A 16990-nucleotide genomic window follows, 5' to 3' on the forward strand; every position below is an offset into this window, starting at 1 on the left:
AAAAAAAAAAAACATACAAAATCCTTACTTCTTTTTTTAAACCAAAAAAAATCAGGGGAAAGCGCGAACGCAGTCCCCCACTACCAGAAATTATGCAGTCGAGTTTCCCGCATTTGGGGAAATCGCAGGGGTCAACCCAACCGAAGTGCAATGGATGAGCCTCACCCTGGGAGAACCACCTTCCTGATCATGGTATCTCCCCTGCCAGGTAAGTATGAGTTGCTTTACGGATATCTGCTACGTCCCCTCTAAGCCAGCACTTTACACAGAAGGGAGATAATTCCACAGCATGTTAGAAATTAACTCATTGAAAACACAAATATTACAAATAGTCATATTTTCTGGATAAGAAACTCCAATTATTAAAAGCAGAAAGCCTTAAATAATATTGTACTCTATAATATACATTTCCCAGAATCCTGTGCACATTTAATATTTGCATACAGTGACTAAATCTTCCAATGGCAGATCCTCCATCACTTTGTAGGAAAAACAGCGTGGCTGCTCAGACTGCTTACTGCTTTTAAATAATAATCCTAAACTTTTCTTTTATCTGGTAATAGGCTAAATGATATCCTGTTTAAAGAAGGGGCTTTTATGTTTCCGGTTATTTCATATTTTATTTCACACGAAGCACAAGACTTTACTGGCTGTTAGCATGCAAGAGCACTGTATCGGGTATCTCAGCTCTCAGCCATTAAGAAATTCAGACTTGCAGCATGCATGCGACACCAAATGGAGGAAAAGAGAAAGAAAGATTAAGTCACATTTTTGAGCTGATAAAACTGCTCACTTAACTACTACAACAATGATTTCTGCAGAAAAATTCTAAAATACAAGCTTCAAAAATTAGAAAGGTGAAAACTGGGGGAATACTGAATAAAAAACTAAAACCTAAGTCAACAGAATATGTGGAAAATATCTAAATGTGGGTTACAGAAACCCTTTATTTCTTAAAGTACATTGCATATTAATATTTTTCACACTTGCTGCACTTGACACCTGTGTAGTACAAATACTGAAATATTCTTATCTGCAATTATAACATCTACAATTGTCATTAATGTGAAAAACATTACTTTTTCTGTCTTGAAAATAAAGATCGATTTCAGACGGAAATACATTTATAATATTAATATGAAACTCTGATTTCAATAAACTTGCATATCATTTTCACAAAATATTTATGGTTCTTCTGCCCTGTCGAGTTTTCAAAATCATAGCATATGTATTTACATCATATTCACTTTCAAATCTCTATTACCCTGCACAGGGCCAGACCAACTATTATGCAAGACTAGGCAATTGTCTACCACAGCAGCAATGATTGGCGAGCAGGATATACCACAGTGAAAACATCAGAGTAGGTCCTGACAGCCACACAAACTAAAAACCACCAGCACAGACTTCAACCTGCATTTTTATAGGATTTTGGTGCAATGATTTAGGCTAGGAGCCTGACAGTTAAATTATGGGGGATTAATATTGACTGCTTGCTAGGGTGTCCATTACACATGCACCGGTTCTGAACCTGCAAATACTGCTGCGTGCTACCTACTGATTTCTGACACAGGAATGAAAATAAGGGTCAACTGTTAAAATAAGCATACCAGGATATGGAATCTTAATAACCGTTAAGAGATGTATGAAGAAAAACCGACAGGCAAAACAGATACTTTGGGTATAAACTATATGAAGAGTCACATCTATAAAAGCCAAGAGAAATGAGTTCCCATTAACAACTGCACACTCACACCCCCCCCCCCCCAAAAAAAAAAGACAAAGGGAAGAAGGGGGAAAACAGGCTTCTTTAATATGTAAACAAATTAAATATTAATATACAATATGCCTATTTCAATGGAAAAAAATGTAGTGAAAAAGTAAGAGCAAAGAGAAAGAGGGGAAATATCAAGTGATAAGGATTTTCTTCTTTATTTGCATAAGGGCTCTTCTACTAAGGTGCATTAGGCAGCCACCATTGATTTTATCAGGTACGAACTACTGTGTGTTAAAACCATGCATAACGCTGGGTGGGGAGAGGGTTTTGGGCATGGCTGAAGCAGAGACATGGCTAGCTGTGACAACTAGTGCACAACTGTCAAACAGCACGGCAAGTAGCATTAAGTGCACCCACTACCAGCAGCGTACTCACAATCCATTCCCCATCAAAGCATACCTCACTCCAATTTTCATCTAGCCCAGCATCCTGTTTCCAACAGTGGCCAATCCAGGTCACAAGTACCTGACAGAAACCCAAATAGTAGTAACATTCTATGTTACCAATCCCAGGGCAAGCAGTGTCTTCCCCAATGTCTATCTCAATAGCAAACTAACTTTTTTTTTAAATCCAGATCCGCTAAGCAATGTGCATCACTTTGCATTTGTCCACATTAAATTTCATCTGCCATTTTTTCTTAAGGTCTCCCTGCAATTTTTCACAGTCTGCACACGTTTCAAAAAAAAAAAAAAAAAAATTTTTTTAATTTTGAAGTTTTGTGCAATCTGCAAATTTAATGTCACTTGCTGTTCCGATTTACAGATTCTTTATAACTATGTTAAATAACACCGGTCCCAGTACAGAACACTGTAGCACTCTATTATTCACCCTCCTACATTGAGAAAAATGTCCACTTAATACTACCTTCCATTTTCTCTACAACAACCAATTCCTAATCTACAACAGAACATTGCCTCCTATCCCATGACTGTAAAATTCTCTCAGGATTCTCTTTGTGAGGAACTTTGTCAAAAGCTTTCTGAAAATCTAGATTCACTAACATCAACTGGCTCACCTTTATTTGACATACTTATTCACAACTTCAAAGAAATGAAGCAAATTGGTGAGGCAAGATTTCCCTTGGCAGAATCCATTCTGACTCTGGACCAGATGTATCAACCAAACGTTAAAAATCTAAAACGTAAAAGTCCCTAACGAATTTAAAAAAACAAAGAATGCACCAAAAAAAAAAAAAAAAAAAAAAAAAAGTCTCACATGTTCTGTGCGGTATTGTAAAGAACAATGCATTAAACTGGTGTAATCCCCGTCGGTAATCGGCCCCTAAAGCATGCGCAGAGCACCCAAGCGTTATGTTGGCTGCTGTGTGCATGTCCCAAACGTCCAGAAAAGCAAAAAAACCCAAACAAACCAAAAACACGTGTGTTTCGGGAGGGGGCAAAGGCGCTCATCAGGAGCGTCCTTGACCCCCCCGCCCGAGGTCACTGCTGCTCCCCGCTCCCCCATGCTTAAAATCGTGCCTTTTGTAGGCAGTCCCGACTCCCTCTCTCCCTGCTTTTTTTTTTTTTTTTTTTTTTACAAAAAACAGCTCCTGCCATCCTCCGCCCCGAGGTCCCCTTGCGCCCCCCCCCCACCCGAGGTCGCCGCTGCTCCCCGCTTCCCCCACTTCCCAAAAATCAAAACTTTAAGCTGCCCCGGCCGGCCCCCTCCCTTCTTCTCTTCTCTTTCTCCTCAGCTCCGCCTCCTACCATCCTCCGCCCCGTACCCCGCCCCCCCCAAGAGGTCGTCTCCACCGTTCCCCCCTCCACCGGTGCCCCTCTCCGTCTTACCGGGCCGTGCAGCGCCTCTCACCTCTGTGTGAGGGCGCTGCACGGCCAAGAACAGCTGATCGCCTCCGTCCTCTGCAGTCTCCGACGTCCCTCCTTCCTCCTGAGCCCGCCCTCGTCCTTTGTGACTTCACACCAGATATTAGCTCAAATGTAGCTATGTTATGATAACCGTTTACCAGCATACCCAGCACTGTTACCTCTTGTACTAGGTCCTGCATCTCATTAGGGTCTATATCTAAAATAGCTCCCCCTCTTATTTGTTCCTGGACCAGTTGCTCCAAGAAGCAGACGTTTATTACATCTAGGAATTTTACCTCAGTAGACCTCCCTGATGCAACAGTAGTCTCTCAGTATGGCACATTAACCCCTAGAGATAGCACCATGAGATTATCAGTAGGGCTTGCACGTACCATTTTGAACCCTGGAAAGCACTGGGGTAGGGAGTGGAGGAGGACCAGGAAGGCCACACCTGTCTCAGTTCACTAGTCTGCTAGGGTGACCCTTAAGTCTGTAGTGGAAGAGGGTTGGGATATTGGGGTTTGGAGAAGGGGAAATCAGGTTTTGTAGCTGCTGTATTATACATTTTGGCAGATCTGCAAATGCTTGTAATGAGGTGCCCATGCAGTGCCTGTCCTGTGAACTAAATGCAGGGCAGGTGCCAGACAAACCCTCAGCATTTACTGCATCTTAACGTTTTGCAGTTAAAGTGCTGCGACAGCAAGCGAGAAACAACACACCACACTTTAGTAATAGGGCTCCATGATGTATCGACTGTGAATATGTATGAAATGACTGGTCCAAAAAAATAGATCGTGTACCAAACGAGAAATTGTGTCTTAAGATTTTCTTTGCTTTAGTCAGTGCCACTGATCTGAACCAGTGGGTGTTATCCCTTCTTAACAGTAGGTGGAGGTAGAGAAAGCTGAACTTTGCCAGTGACATCACCAGAATAAGCAAAGGTGCTCCCTGGAATAACCCAGTATGCATCTGCCCAAGCCCACAGAACATCCCTTTGTAATGCACCCATGTGCCATCAGCCACTGCAACTGCAATGATAAGCGAGCAAAACACTGGCGTGGCACTTGTTACCCTATACACACACACATATATACCAGGATATAGCCATATCACTGGAACCTGTAAGGCTGCCATTCATAAAATGAAGTTGTCTCATTTATTTATTTTTTGATTAAGCACCAAAAAGGAAGCAGAGCACACTGAGAACCCCGGGGCACAGATCTTCCAAAGGTGGGACTTCAGAACAGTGTTGTTGACTAAAGAAAATACAACTTATCAGTTAAGAATTTCTCTTTTCTTGGCATCAGCACCACTGTTCTGAACCAATGGGATGTGCTGAAGCAGATCTATTGGGTGGGGGACGATAAGGCCCCCTGAATAACAGCTCTGCCAAAGTCCAAGCAGGCTCTGGCCAGCACACCCAAGCTTGCTTAGCAAAGGAAATGCTGACCAAGCCATTGCCCTGCACATCTCCTCAGGAGCCACCACCACCCAGGAAGCAGCTTGAACCCTAGTAGCACGGGCATTTAGCCCAATGAGGCAACAGCCGATTCCTACAGATGTAGTAGGTGGATCTCTTTGAGGGCTATGGAAAGCATAAAGAGGTGGCCAGACAGATGAAAATAATTTCCCCCCCCCCCCCCAGGTACCAGAGAAGCATCCTCCGGAGAAACATCTTGTGGAGAAGACTGATCTCCAGGAACCAAACCCTCAGTGAAAAAGGAGGATAAGCAGACCTCCCGATTCAAGTGGAATGGAGAGACCACTTCCAGGAGGAGGGGACCATATTCAAGGGACACTAAGACCCCCGTGAAGTACAGGACGTACAGAAGCAGTCCCAGCAACACAAAGCCTGCAGCTCAGAGAATTCATGAGCAGAGGTGATAGCCATCAGACACACCTTCTGGATAGGTATGAACTTGAAGAAAGCTTAGGACAGAGGATCAACCGGAGCTATTAATAGTGCTCTGAGCACCAGATTAGGGTCCCACAAAGGGAAGGAAGTATGTATCACGGGACACAAATGAATCATCTCCCCCCTTTAGCGAAAGAGTGATTTCACTATGCAAAGCCAGATTGGCCAGTTTCATGGAAAGGTGCAGGGAGCCAAAGCAGCTATCCAGACCATCAGGGAGCTCAAAGACCATCTCTAATCCAGGCCTGGCTGCAGAAACTTCAAAATTAGTAATCTGAGTACTCCACAGAGAAAGAGCTCATCCCTGTACTAGGATTCCAACAACTCACCAGACCCTAATGCAAGACTGAAATGGGGCTAGAGAGATCACCATGGGGGAGAATCTAAGCCAACATACGTTAAGCTGGTTTGCAACTATTCCAGTGAGACACATTTTTCAGCTACAGTCTTTTACAACGATTTTTGTTAGATCGTGCACACAGCCTTTTTAAAGGTAGAGTGACTTCGAATAAAGGATTGGTCAATAGAACACTCTTCAAAGAAATACTGATATTACCAGAAAATATATACATGGTGTAACAGACTCCTGATGCAGGCCAGTTGGGCCGAAACACAGCTGTGTCGAGTCATATTACCATAATAAATCCATTCAGTTTTTTTACTATTGGTGTGTCGTCTTTTTTTCATTTTTTCTATCCGTCCACAGTTCTGTTTTTTGCAGTTCCTTCTATTTATTTTTTTTTTAAATTTTTACCTTTTATTCTTTATCTTCCACTGTTTCCTTTTTTGTTTTTGGATATTTTTTTAATTATATTTTTTTCTTTTTTTGCGTCATCTTCACTGTTTTTGATCACCGAACTTTGTCCTCAACCACGCAGACCAACCCGCATACTGTGGCCTGCAAGGGCAGGCAGGAACCACTAGCAAAACCAGAATGGGATGACGTACAATCCTGTAGATGGCCTATCAGAGGACATGGAAGGAAGACACAGTGGGGCTCCTCTAACAGCCATTGCTAAAGCAGGGTATCAAACCCCTGGAACGTTGGATCCCTCTGCTGACTGAAGCAGCACTCAGTCTTTATATTAATTCTGGATGCCCTCAAGAAAAACTGTGTTCCAAGAAGAGCTGAAAGGCCCAAAGCTCCAGCTCCCGCTCTCCTGGCTCCAGGAAGGAGCGACTGAAAAATTCTGCCTGACTATTGTTCTTACCCGCAATGAGGACCGCTGAAGGGCCTGCAGATGGGATCTGCAACCATCAACTGAGACACGCTACTTCCAAGCCCACCGCCCCATCCTGGATCTGCCCTATTCATCTAAACACACCACCCCAATGGCAATGGTGGACATCACACAGACAATCTTCCCCATGAGCAGCAACAAAAACTCCACAGTGCTAGGAAAACCACTCGGATCTCCAGGAAATTGAGGGAACAGGACGCCTCCTGACTTGCTCAGGTGCCCTGCACTCCGCCAGGCAGAGCATCCCTCTAGCCAAGGAAACCTGCCTCTGTGCAGACCAGAAAATGAGGGGGATCCAGGGGACAGAGTCTCGTCCTGGAAAGGATAGACAGAGAACAAGGGGAGCCCTGCGAGGCCGGTGCCCAGCAGAACAAGAGGACCTATTTCAGAGGGTGTACATATCCTCCACCCAAGAAGGTACCACGTCCAGCGTAGTGACCACGAAGCCCAGGAGCCTCAAGGAAACTCGACCTTAGCCTTTTGGAGACTGCAACAAAAGAGTGCCCCAAAATACTCCAGGGCACGAGACGGGGCCAGATGGCTAGCCCTGGGGGAATGACACAAGAACTAGAACAGCCCAGGAAACAAGTCGGCCCAAACTGGCCAACTGACCAGGTAGGGATAAACCCAGTGCCATGGAAAACATGCAAGGCACCCTTGCCAAGATAAAAGGAAAGGCTTGAAACTGAAATTGCTGCCTCAACACCCAGATGCGTAGAAATCTCATGAAGAGCTGCGGCGGGGAAGTGGCAGTAGGCCTCTGAAAGGCTCAGGGAAGTCATTAACCCCCCTGGCCCAACTGAGATGAAGACCGAGCACAAAGTTGCCACTTAGCAATGGTGGACTCACTGCAAGCATGTACCATCTTGAAGTCCAGGATAGATTGAAAGAAACAGTCCTCCTTTGGAACTGCAAAAAATACAAAGTATCTGCCCAGACTGCTCTCCATTGGTGGAACCGGTTCCACTGCCCCTAGATTGCAGAGACGCAGGGAACGCCAAGGCATCTAGAACCAGATGTGAAAAGAGGATGCCACCTTGACACCTCCAGGACCACTGATCTGAAGTGAGATGGGCCAACACAGAAGACATACAACTGGCCATCCACAGAAAACAAGGGTCCAACATACTATCCCTGGGCAGACAGAGTGGCTGCAGTCTCACTTCAGGGACCTCAGAGCCTGGCATGCTTGAGGCCTCCAAAGATCCCATTTGAAGGACCTATTCTGACTGCCCAAATGGGTTGAAGGGTGCCAAATGGACCAAAGCCAGCCCATCTCCTTGGAGCACCCCCTGGAAGCTGAGGAACACCGAGGTCACTTTGCCTCAGATCAGTGAGATGGAAAACTGTGCCTCCCCTATTCCAACTTCTCCAAGTCCGAGTGCTCTCTAATGGGCAGCTGGTCAAAGCTTTTTAGATGCCATCTCTGTGACACAGTGGCGGAGCCGCCGCCACCACTAGCGCTCCACCATTGAAGCAGCTGAGCCGGTGACCAGACAAAACAGATCCTAAGAGAGTGTGCCAAAAAGGCAGTACCCAAATCCAGGTGAACGACCATGGAAGACCAAAGTATCTGCTGCAAGCCACATAGTATGGCCTTAGCCACCTGATCGCCACAAAACACACCACAATTCTTTCCCTCTATAGGGGCAAAGAGTATAGGCAATCCTGAACCCTGGTGCCCCAAAGGGGTCCTACCGGTGACTCCCAACTCTGTCATCAGTATGCGGAGAAAGCCCTGTGGAGGGGAAAATGATTCAGAGGTCCTCCAGCAACACATCACCCTAAGGAAAGAAGGCTTCAGCATGGCTAGGACTTCTGTAACTTCGTTAATGAATCGGAACAACCCCTTCTTTCGTAAAAGATGGAACAGGAGAGAGTGTCTTGTCTCCATTCCCAAGGTGGCGAATTCTTGGAAACAAAATCAGGGGAGGGGGATAGTGGCCGAAGAGGGCCTTAAGAGTCCTCCTCACCCCCTACGAGGGGACTGGAGGCCCCCGGACCCTGAATCCGCTGCCTGCAACTCAGAAGCCAAAATGGGGCCCCTGCCAGACCCCTAGGGGTCTCACTGAAGGGATAGGTTCTACTGTCCTACTGCAGTCTGAACAAAACTGGGCTAAACTCCAAAGTGAAAAAAAAGACTGAAGGGCCTCCAGGGTCTCATTGGGACCCCGCTGCAGATGGCCCGAAGTGGAAGTAAGATTGGAAGACCTCAACCCCGTGCCCCCCCCCCAAGCCTTCGAGGTCTCCTCTGCCTTTACCAAGGGGATTGGAGACTCCGGGATCCCGAAAATGCTCACTACCATAAAAAACCTGGAATAGGACCGCAGTAGAGAGAGGAATCCACCATCTGACGACGGGATTTGTCAAATGAAGTGGGCAAAGACATGGGGACAAAAGGACCCAAGTGCCCCATCAGGACGCCACCTGCAGTCGGATTGAAGTGAGGCACTTTGGGACCTATCTTCAGCCCATCGAGTTTATTTAAGAGCCTCCTGTGGGGAACCGTGTCAAAAGCTTTGCTAAAATCTAAGTAGATTACGTCAATAGCATGTCGATGATTTAATTCTCCAGTTACCCAATCAAAGAATTCAATGAGATTCGTTTGGCACGATTTCCCTCTGGTAAAACCATGAGGTCTCAGATGGCCGATGCACTGGCTGCGATCAGCTCCGTGAGCCCGTCCGTCTGGATCCCTTCCCTGCCGGTCCCACTGCCGACTTCATCCGTCCCCACATTGTGGGAGGCTCTGGGCATCGGATCGTTGTCGGAACGGCGTCGGTTCGGTGTCCGACGGCGTCCAACCGCGACCCCTCCATCGGTCTCGGCTGGGCACTGGCCTGGATCGGCGCTCCCTGCGCCTCCTACTTTGTGTCACTGGCCGGATCAGCTGGCTGAAAGCAGTGGACTCGGCCAGTTCGGTCGACGGGGGTTGTACCGGGCGGAGAGGCGAGAGGCGGGCAGTGCGGATGGGAGATCGTGAGCAGCGGTAGCGGTACGAGCAACGAGAGGCTGTGCGGCCTGGGACCGCACATCCACGTGGCAGCCTTACTCCCCTTTGTTCCGCTGTCAGGAAACAGGCGCAGCGTGGGAGACTGAGGTAGGGTGGCAAGGCAGCGGGTCCATCTGCATGGAAGTCGGCGCCTGGAGTGCTGCTGGCTGTCTCCCCGATCGCAGCACCGTTCCTTCTGGCGTGGAGAGCCAGGAGACCTGGGGCAGCTGACCCCTGGCCCTGGTGTTGATCCTTCTGGCGTGGGGAGCTCGGGGAGCCAGGTGACCTGGGGCAGCTGACCCCTAGGCCTTCGTGTTGATCCTCTCCCCAGGCCCACTTTTCATGTCCTGTACCCTTGCGGGCTCTGCCCTTGCCTCCCTGCCGCCCTGTCAATCTGCCTTGCTCTGGTCCTGCGGCCCCAGCCTGTTCCAATCCGACTTGTTCCAGTCCGTTGCTCCACTCTCTTCGGCCTCTGCTCCTGCTTCTCCCAATCCGTCTGCTCCAGCTTATTCCGGTCCTGCAGCTCCACTGTCTTCTGCTCCAACTGGCTCCAGTCCATCTGTTCCAGCTTATTCCGGTCCTGTTGCGTCGCAGTCTTCTGCTCCGGCTTGTTCCAGTCCGTCTGTCCCAGCGTTTCCAGTCCTGCTGCGCCGCTGTCTGCTCCAACTTGCTCCAGTCTATCTACTTCCAGCGTGTTCCAGTCCATCTGCTCCAGCTTGTGCTTGTCCATCTGTTCCAGTGTATTCCAGCTTGTTCCAGTCAGTCTGTTCAAGCTGTTCCAGTCCGTCTGTTCCAGCTTGTTCCAGTCCATCCGTCCCAGCAAGTCAAGTCCGTCTGTTTCTACTTGTTCCAGTACATCTGCACCTGCTTGTTCCAATCCGTCTGTACCAGCTTCATCTAGTCCGTCTGTTCCGGCCTGTTCCAGCTTCCTCCAGTCCGTCTGCTCCAACTTCTTCTGGCTTGTTCCAGCTTCCTCCAGTCCGCCTGTTCCAGCTTCTTCCAGCGTGCTCCAGTCCGCCCATTCTAGCTTGTTCCCATCCTTCTGCTCCAGCTTGTTCCAGTCCGTTTGTTCCAGTGTGTTCTGCTTGTCAGTCCATCAACTTGCCTGCTTATCAACCCACTAACTACCTCCCTGCCATCTAGCCTGCTCAACCACCTAACTGCCTCCCGCCTGCCTTCAAGCCTGCACAACTACCTGACTGCCTCCCCGCCTCCCGGCTTACCAGCCCATTAACCCACCTGTCTACCACCTCACCCATCACCTGCCTGCCTCCCTGACCATGGCCCCTTTACACATTCTCTTCATCGCCCTGTCCCTGCCTAATCTTTTCTTCCTCCCCCCCACCACTGTCTACCGTAAGAACTCATTGCCCATCCATGTCCTCTCCCATTCTGCTCACTACTGCATTACCCTACCCACCCCGTCCCTCAACACCCCACCATCTCTCCTATCCTCCCCCTCCCTCCTAGCTCTCTACATTCAACACTCCCTCCCTGCCATTAGCCCATCCCCATTCCTACTAAGCTCATCCCGTCTTCGTCGCCCTACCTCCCCCGCCCTCTCTTGCTCCTCCTCCTACTCTCTGCTGGAGACATCAATCCAGGCCCCCCACACACATCCTCCTCCTATCCATGCAAACGATTCCGTAATGTCTCCAATCTCGTCTCTATTCCCCTCCTTCCCCCCTCTTCCCTCCCCTTTACATGTGCCCTGTGGAATGCCCACTCGGTCTGCAACAAACTGCCCTTCACCCATGATCTCTTCATCTCTCATTCCCTTCAACTGCTCGCCCTAACTGAAACCTGGCTCTCCCCAGACGACTCTGCCTCAGTCGATGCCCTTTGCCATGGAGGTTCTCTCTTCTCCTACACTCCACGCCCAGTTGGCCGCTGTGGAGGCGTCGGGCTACTACTCTCGCCCTCCTGTAGTTTCCAACCCCTCCTCCTACCTCAGTCTCACTGCTTCTCATCCTTTGAAGCACACGTCATCAGGCTATTCTACCCATTGCCACTCAGAGTGGCAGTCATTTACCGCCCCCCCCCAATAAATCCCTCCCTTCAGGAATCTGAACCAAAATCTCCTGCAAAGGAAAGGTTTAATTCTGACCTATAAATCCCCACACTTCTCAACTAGCTGGTTTCTCTAGGTGAGCTACCTGATAATCTCTTTAAAATTTTACTGCTTATTGCTTAATAATTTTAATTTAGCACTGTGAAACCTCTCTCTCTCTTTCTTTCTTCCTGTTCCTGCCAAACTCTGATAGAGAGGAACTGCTATAATTATTGGGAATATTTAGACTTAGTGATAAGGAAAGTTAGCAATATCAGTTTTTAAAAGTTAAATCAAGTGAAAATTCTTGCTCAAACTGGACCATTTGGGTCCATTCAACTAGAGCATTCCCTTGATAACAACAGCATTCAGCTGACACTTTGGGACTACAGGCCGGTAAGCCTCACTTCGGTTATTGGAAAAGTAATGGAAGCCATGCTGAAGGAAAGGATAGTGAATTTCCTGGAAGCCAATAAGTTGCAAGATCCGAGACAACATGGTTTCACCAAAGGGAAATCGTGCCAAACGAATCTCATTGAATTCTTTGACTGGGTGACGGGAGAATTAAATCAAGGACGTGCTATGGACGTCATCTACTTAGATTTCAGCAAGGCTTTTGACACGGTTCCCCACAGGAGGCTTTTAAATAAACTAGACGGCCTGAAGATAGGACCCGAAGTGGTGAACTGGATTAGGAACTGGTTGACGGACAGACGCCAGAGGGTGGTGGTGAATGGAGTTCGCTCGGAGGAAGGAAAGGTGAGTAGTGGAGTGCCTCAGGGATCTGTGCTGGGGCCCATTCTGTTCAATATATTTGTGAGTGACATTGCCGAGGGGTTACAAGGTAAGGTTTGCCTTTTTGCGGATGACACCAAGATTTCCAACAGAGTGGACACCCCGGAGGGTGTGGAAAACATGAAAAAAGATCTGAAGAAGCTAGAAGAATGGTCTAACATTTGGCAATTAAAATTCAATGCGAAGAAATGTAAAGTGATGCACTTGGGGAGTAGAAATCCAAGGGAGACGTATGTGTTAGGCGTGGAGAGTCTGATAGGCACGGAAGGGGAGAGGGATCTTGGGGTGATAGTATCTGAGGACCTGAAGGCGACGAAACAGTGCGACAAGGCGGTGGCAGTAGCTAGAAGATTGCTAGGCTGTATAGAGAGAGGAGTGACCAGCAGAAGAAAGGAGGTTTTAATGCCCCTGTATAAGACATTGGTGAGGCCCCACCTGGAGTATTGTGTTCAGTTTTGGAGGCCGTATCTTGCGAAGGATGTTAAAAAAATGGAAGCGGTGCAAAGAAAAGCTACGAGGATGGTATGGGATTTACGTTCCAAGACGTATAAAGAAAGGCTTGCTGACCTGAACATGTACACCCTGGAGGAAAGGAGGAACAGGGGTGATATGATACAGACGTTCAAATATTTGAAAGATATTAATCCGCAAACGCACCTTTTCCGGAGATGGGAAGGCGGTAGAACGAGAGGACATGAAATGAGATTGAAGGGGGGCAAACTCAGGAAAGATGTCAGGAAGTATTTTTTCACGGAGAGGGTGGTGGACGCTTGGAGAACTCTTTTATTAAAAAAGAAACGCAAAGCCATACAGATACATATAACCCCAAACCAAATATATACAAACAAGTCCCCCACCTTAAATCCACCTATCTACCTATATACACTGTCAACCCCCACCCATCCTAAAATGAAATTAAATGAACATAAAATTCAAATAAAACTCGAAGCCAATTCAAAATAAACTGTCCAACCCCTCTATGGAGGTTTCAAGTGCACATGCCTCCACCAAACATTGGTTCTTGCTATCCCCTCCGCCACCCGTTCCCACTGGGCTACCCCCTGGACCGCCCGAACCACCTCCCAACTAACGCTGTCGGCTGATCGGTAGTCCTGGTGCAAGGAGACCCCACACCGAGCCATCCAGAGGCTAAACCGGAGTATCACCGAGATGAGGAACTCAGTCACCGGATCTAACCACCCACCTCCCCCCTGCTGCCCGTAAACCCAATCTGCATATGAATATGAGTTAAAACTCGGGATGTGTAATAATGCTGCTACCCTGCCACATACCATTCGTGTAAAAGGGCATTCCCGTAAAAAATGTTCCATCGTTTCCTCCCTCCCCACGCACTCCCCCCTTGGGCAATCCCGTTCCTGCACATTCCTGTAGTTAATATTCCCTCTGACATACAATTTCCCGTGAAAAGACAGCCAAGCAATATCTCTGTATTTCGGCGGGATCCTCCGTGAGGCCACCAACCGCAAGCCCTGCCTCAGCACTGGACCAGGTGCATCCTTCAGTACCAGGGGCGATGAGAATGTTTGGGACCTCACCCGTTCCACCCATACCTCCCTCCTCCCTGTCTTTATTTCCTCTGCCAAAATTCCCCAAACTCGTACCAGCCGAACTAAGGGCCTATAGTACCCAACCTGGTCCGGAGCCCCCTTCCTTACCACCCGCACCCTCCTTCCCAACTTCCACGGGAGCCAGAATCTCTCCCACCAAGACAGAACGCTACCTGCCCATCCTGGCGGATCTCTGTCCAGTGCCCGTCCCAGGTTAAACTGAATAAACAGGGAGCTAAAGAAAAGTACAGGGTTTACCATCCCTACTCCCCCCTCTTCCCGGGCCAAGTATGTGATGTTACGCTTGACCGGGTTCAGCCGATTCCCCCACAACATCTGAAAAAAAACACTATATAGGGTGGAATAACAATGCACTGGCAACAAACAAATATAACTGATAAACAAAAACATAGGCACCAGGTGAGATTTAATCAGCTGAACCCGGTCAGTCATGGACATCCTCCACCCTTTCCATCTGTCAACCTTTTCCTTAGCTCCCTGTATGCACCGCTGCCAATTAAAGGTTGCATAATCCCCCTGTTCAAAATATACCCCTAATACCCGCAGTCTGCTAATGGCCTCCGGAAACTCCCCTCCCAAATCAAAAGAGCCCCCTGGAGGACCCACCCACAGACTCTGACTTTTCTGGAAGTTTATCAAAGCCCCTGTAGCCTGTGAGTACCCAGAAATGACCCCTTTCAATTTCTCCCCCTCTGTTGTGTCCGCCACCCACACCGTGACATCATCAGCGTAAGCCACCACCCTTAATTGAGACCCTGTACACACCTCCACCCCCCGAAGTCCCTCCTTCCCTCCCTGCTCTAACCGCCTAACAAAGGGATCAATTGCAAAAGCATAAAGTACCGGGCTTAAAGGACATCCCTGCCGCACCCCTGCTGTCACCCCGAACCTATTCCCTTTCCAACCGTTCACCAGGGGAAAACACCGTGCCCTCGTGTACAATAAACGTAATTGAGCCACCCATTCCCTAGGAAACCCATAGTGCTCTAAAACCTGCCAAAGAAACGCCCACTGTACCCTGTCAAAAGCCTTATCCTGATCTAATGCCACCATTAGTCTTCCTTCCCCCCGACTATGTTCCACCCCTTCCCTTACCCAAGCTGCTGCCTCCAGAACCCCCCTCCCCTTAATCCCACAGGCCTGTGAACTTGCCAACACCCCCCCCCACCACCTCCTTCATCCTATTCAGAAGCATATGCGCGAATATCTTCCGATCACCATTGAGCAGGGCAATCGGACGCCAGTTGGCCAAGGACTCTGGATCTTTTCCCTTACTCAGAAGAATCAACGCTGCCTCGGTCAGGGATTGGGGTAAAACCCCCTGCTGACGTGCAGCCTCCCAGACTTGCAGCAGGATTGGGGCCAGAAGGTGCTTAAATGCCTGATAGTACTCTGTTGTGAGTCCATCTGGCCCTGGTGCTGTCTTCCTCCTTAAGGCCCCAATGGCCTCTTCTACCTCCCCCAGCGACCAGGGGCGCAACAGGGCCTGAAGAGACGGGCCCCCCCTTCCCACCCCCGGTGTCCCCGCAATATAGTGACCCATCACTTGCTTATCCACTTGCTTATCTGAAAAAAATCGTGCAAAGTGCTCTTCCACCACCTTTAGAATACCCTCCTTCGACACCTGAACTACCCCTCCCATGTCCCTTAAACCCCCCACAATCCTATGCTCCCTCCGCTCCTTGCAACACATAAATGGGTCTGGGCTGACCAATTTCCCAAAGTCCCGTTCATAGACCAAGGAGGCATATCGATCATACTGGACCTTTTCAAGTTGCTCCTGCAAATCCAGAATATCCTCCTTTCTCCCTCCATTGGAGAGTAGATAGTCCCTTCGTTTCTTAATGGCAGTCCCCAGCCGAGTTCTCTCCCTTCCTTCTCTCCGAGCTTGACGGGTGAAAAAAAACCTCGTCCGCCTCTTCACTAACTCCCACCACTCTCCAATGGAGGGAAAAATACCCTGGATCGAAAGCTGGTCACTCAAAAAGGCCCGATATTCCTCCTTGACCTTCTCATCGGTAACCCATTTAAGGTTAAGCCGCCATAACCCCCTCCCCGGCCTATGCCCCGCCCAACCCCCCACCTCCACCAACACCAGTTTATGGTCCGAGAAGTCCACGTCCACCAACCTGGGCCCCCGAACGCATGCCCCTTCCCGGACCAAAAATCTGTCTATCCTGCTCCTACACTGTCCTCGTGCAAATGTGAAACCCTCCACCTCTGGTGAAAATTCAAGGTGCACATCTACCAATCCTGCCCCTTTCATTATCCCAGCTAGCCGTATCCCATCATACCTCACCTGCGCTGCCCTTCCTCCACTATCCTGTTTCCTCAAAATGGTGTTAAAATCCCCCCCCCAAACCACCTGACGTGCCGTGTATAAATAAGGTTTAATTTTACCAAATAACCGTGAACGTTCCCTCTTACTTTGTGGCCCATAAACATTAATAATCCGGGAAGCCACCCCGTGCCACAAAACATCCACCACCAAACACCTCCCTACTCCTAATTCCATCACCCTTTGAATCTGTACCTTATGTGTTTTAAATAATATCCCTACCCCCCCATACCTGTCCCCTGCCAAGCCCCAAACCGAAGGCCCCCATCTCCAGGCCCTCCTCGCACGCCTGATTGCCTCCATAGTTTGCAAGCGTGTCTCCTGGATTAGGAAACAGTCTGCCTGGATAGTGGAGAGGCCCTCAAAGGCCAAACATTGCGCCCTCTGGGAGGCCACACTCGCCACATTCAGAGTGGCAAATAATAATATAATACCTGCCATTATGTAGGGAAAGATGACTGTCTCCCAACCTCTTCCTGCTGAACTGC

At 48.6% G+C, this 16990-nt stretch overlaps 1 non-coding gene across 1 annotated transcript; it reads right to left on the reverse strand.

Annotated features, from left to right (window-relative positions):
- Nucleotides 1-52: 52 nt before the first annotated feature.
- Nucleotides 53-216, reverse strand: LOC115463804. The gene has a single exon (XR_003941088.1). It is a non-coding gene; the product is annotated as a U1 spliceosomal RNA (small nuclear RNA).
- Nucleotides 217-16990: the final 16774 nt, after the last annotated feature.

The sequence above is a fragment of the Microcaecilia unicolor genome, chromosome 2 (assembly GCF_901765095.1).
Source record: "Microcaecilia unicolor chromosome 2, aMicUni1.1, whole genome shotgun sequence".
Classification (NCBI taxonomy): domain Eukaryota; kingdom Metazoa; phylum Chordata; class Amphibia; order Gymnophiona; family Siphonopidae; genus Microcaecilia; species Microcaecilia unicolor.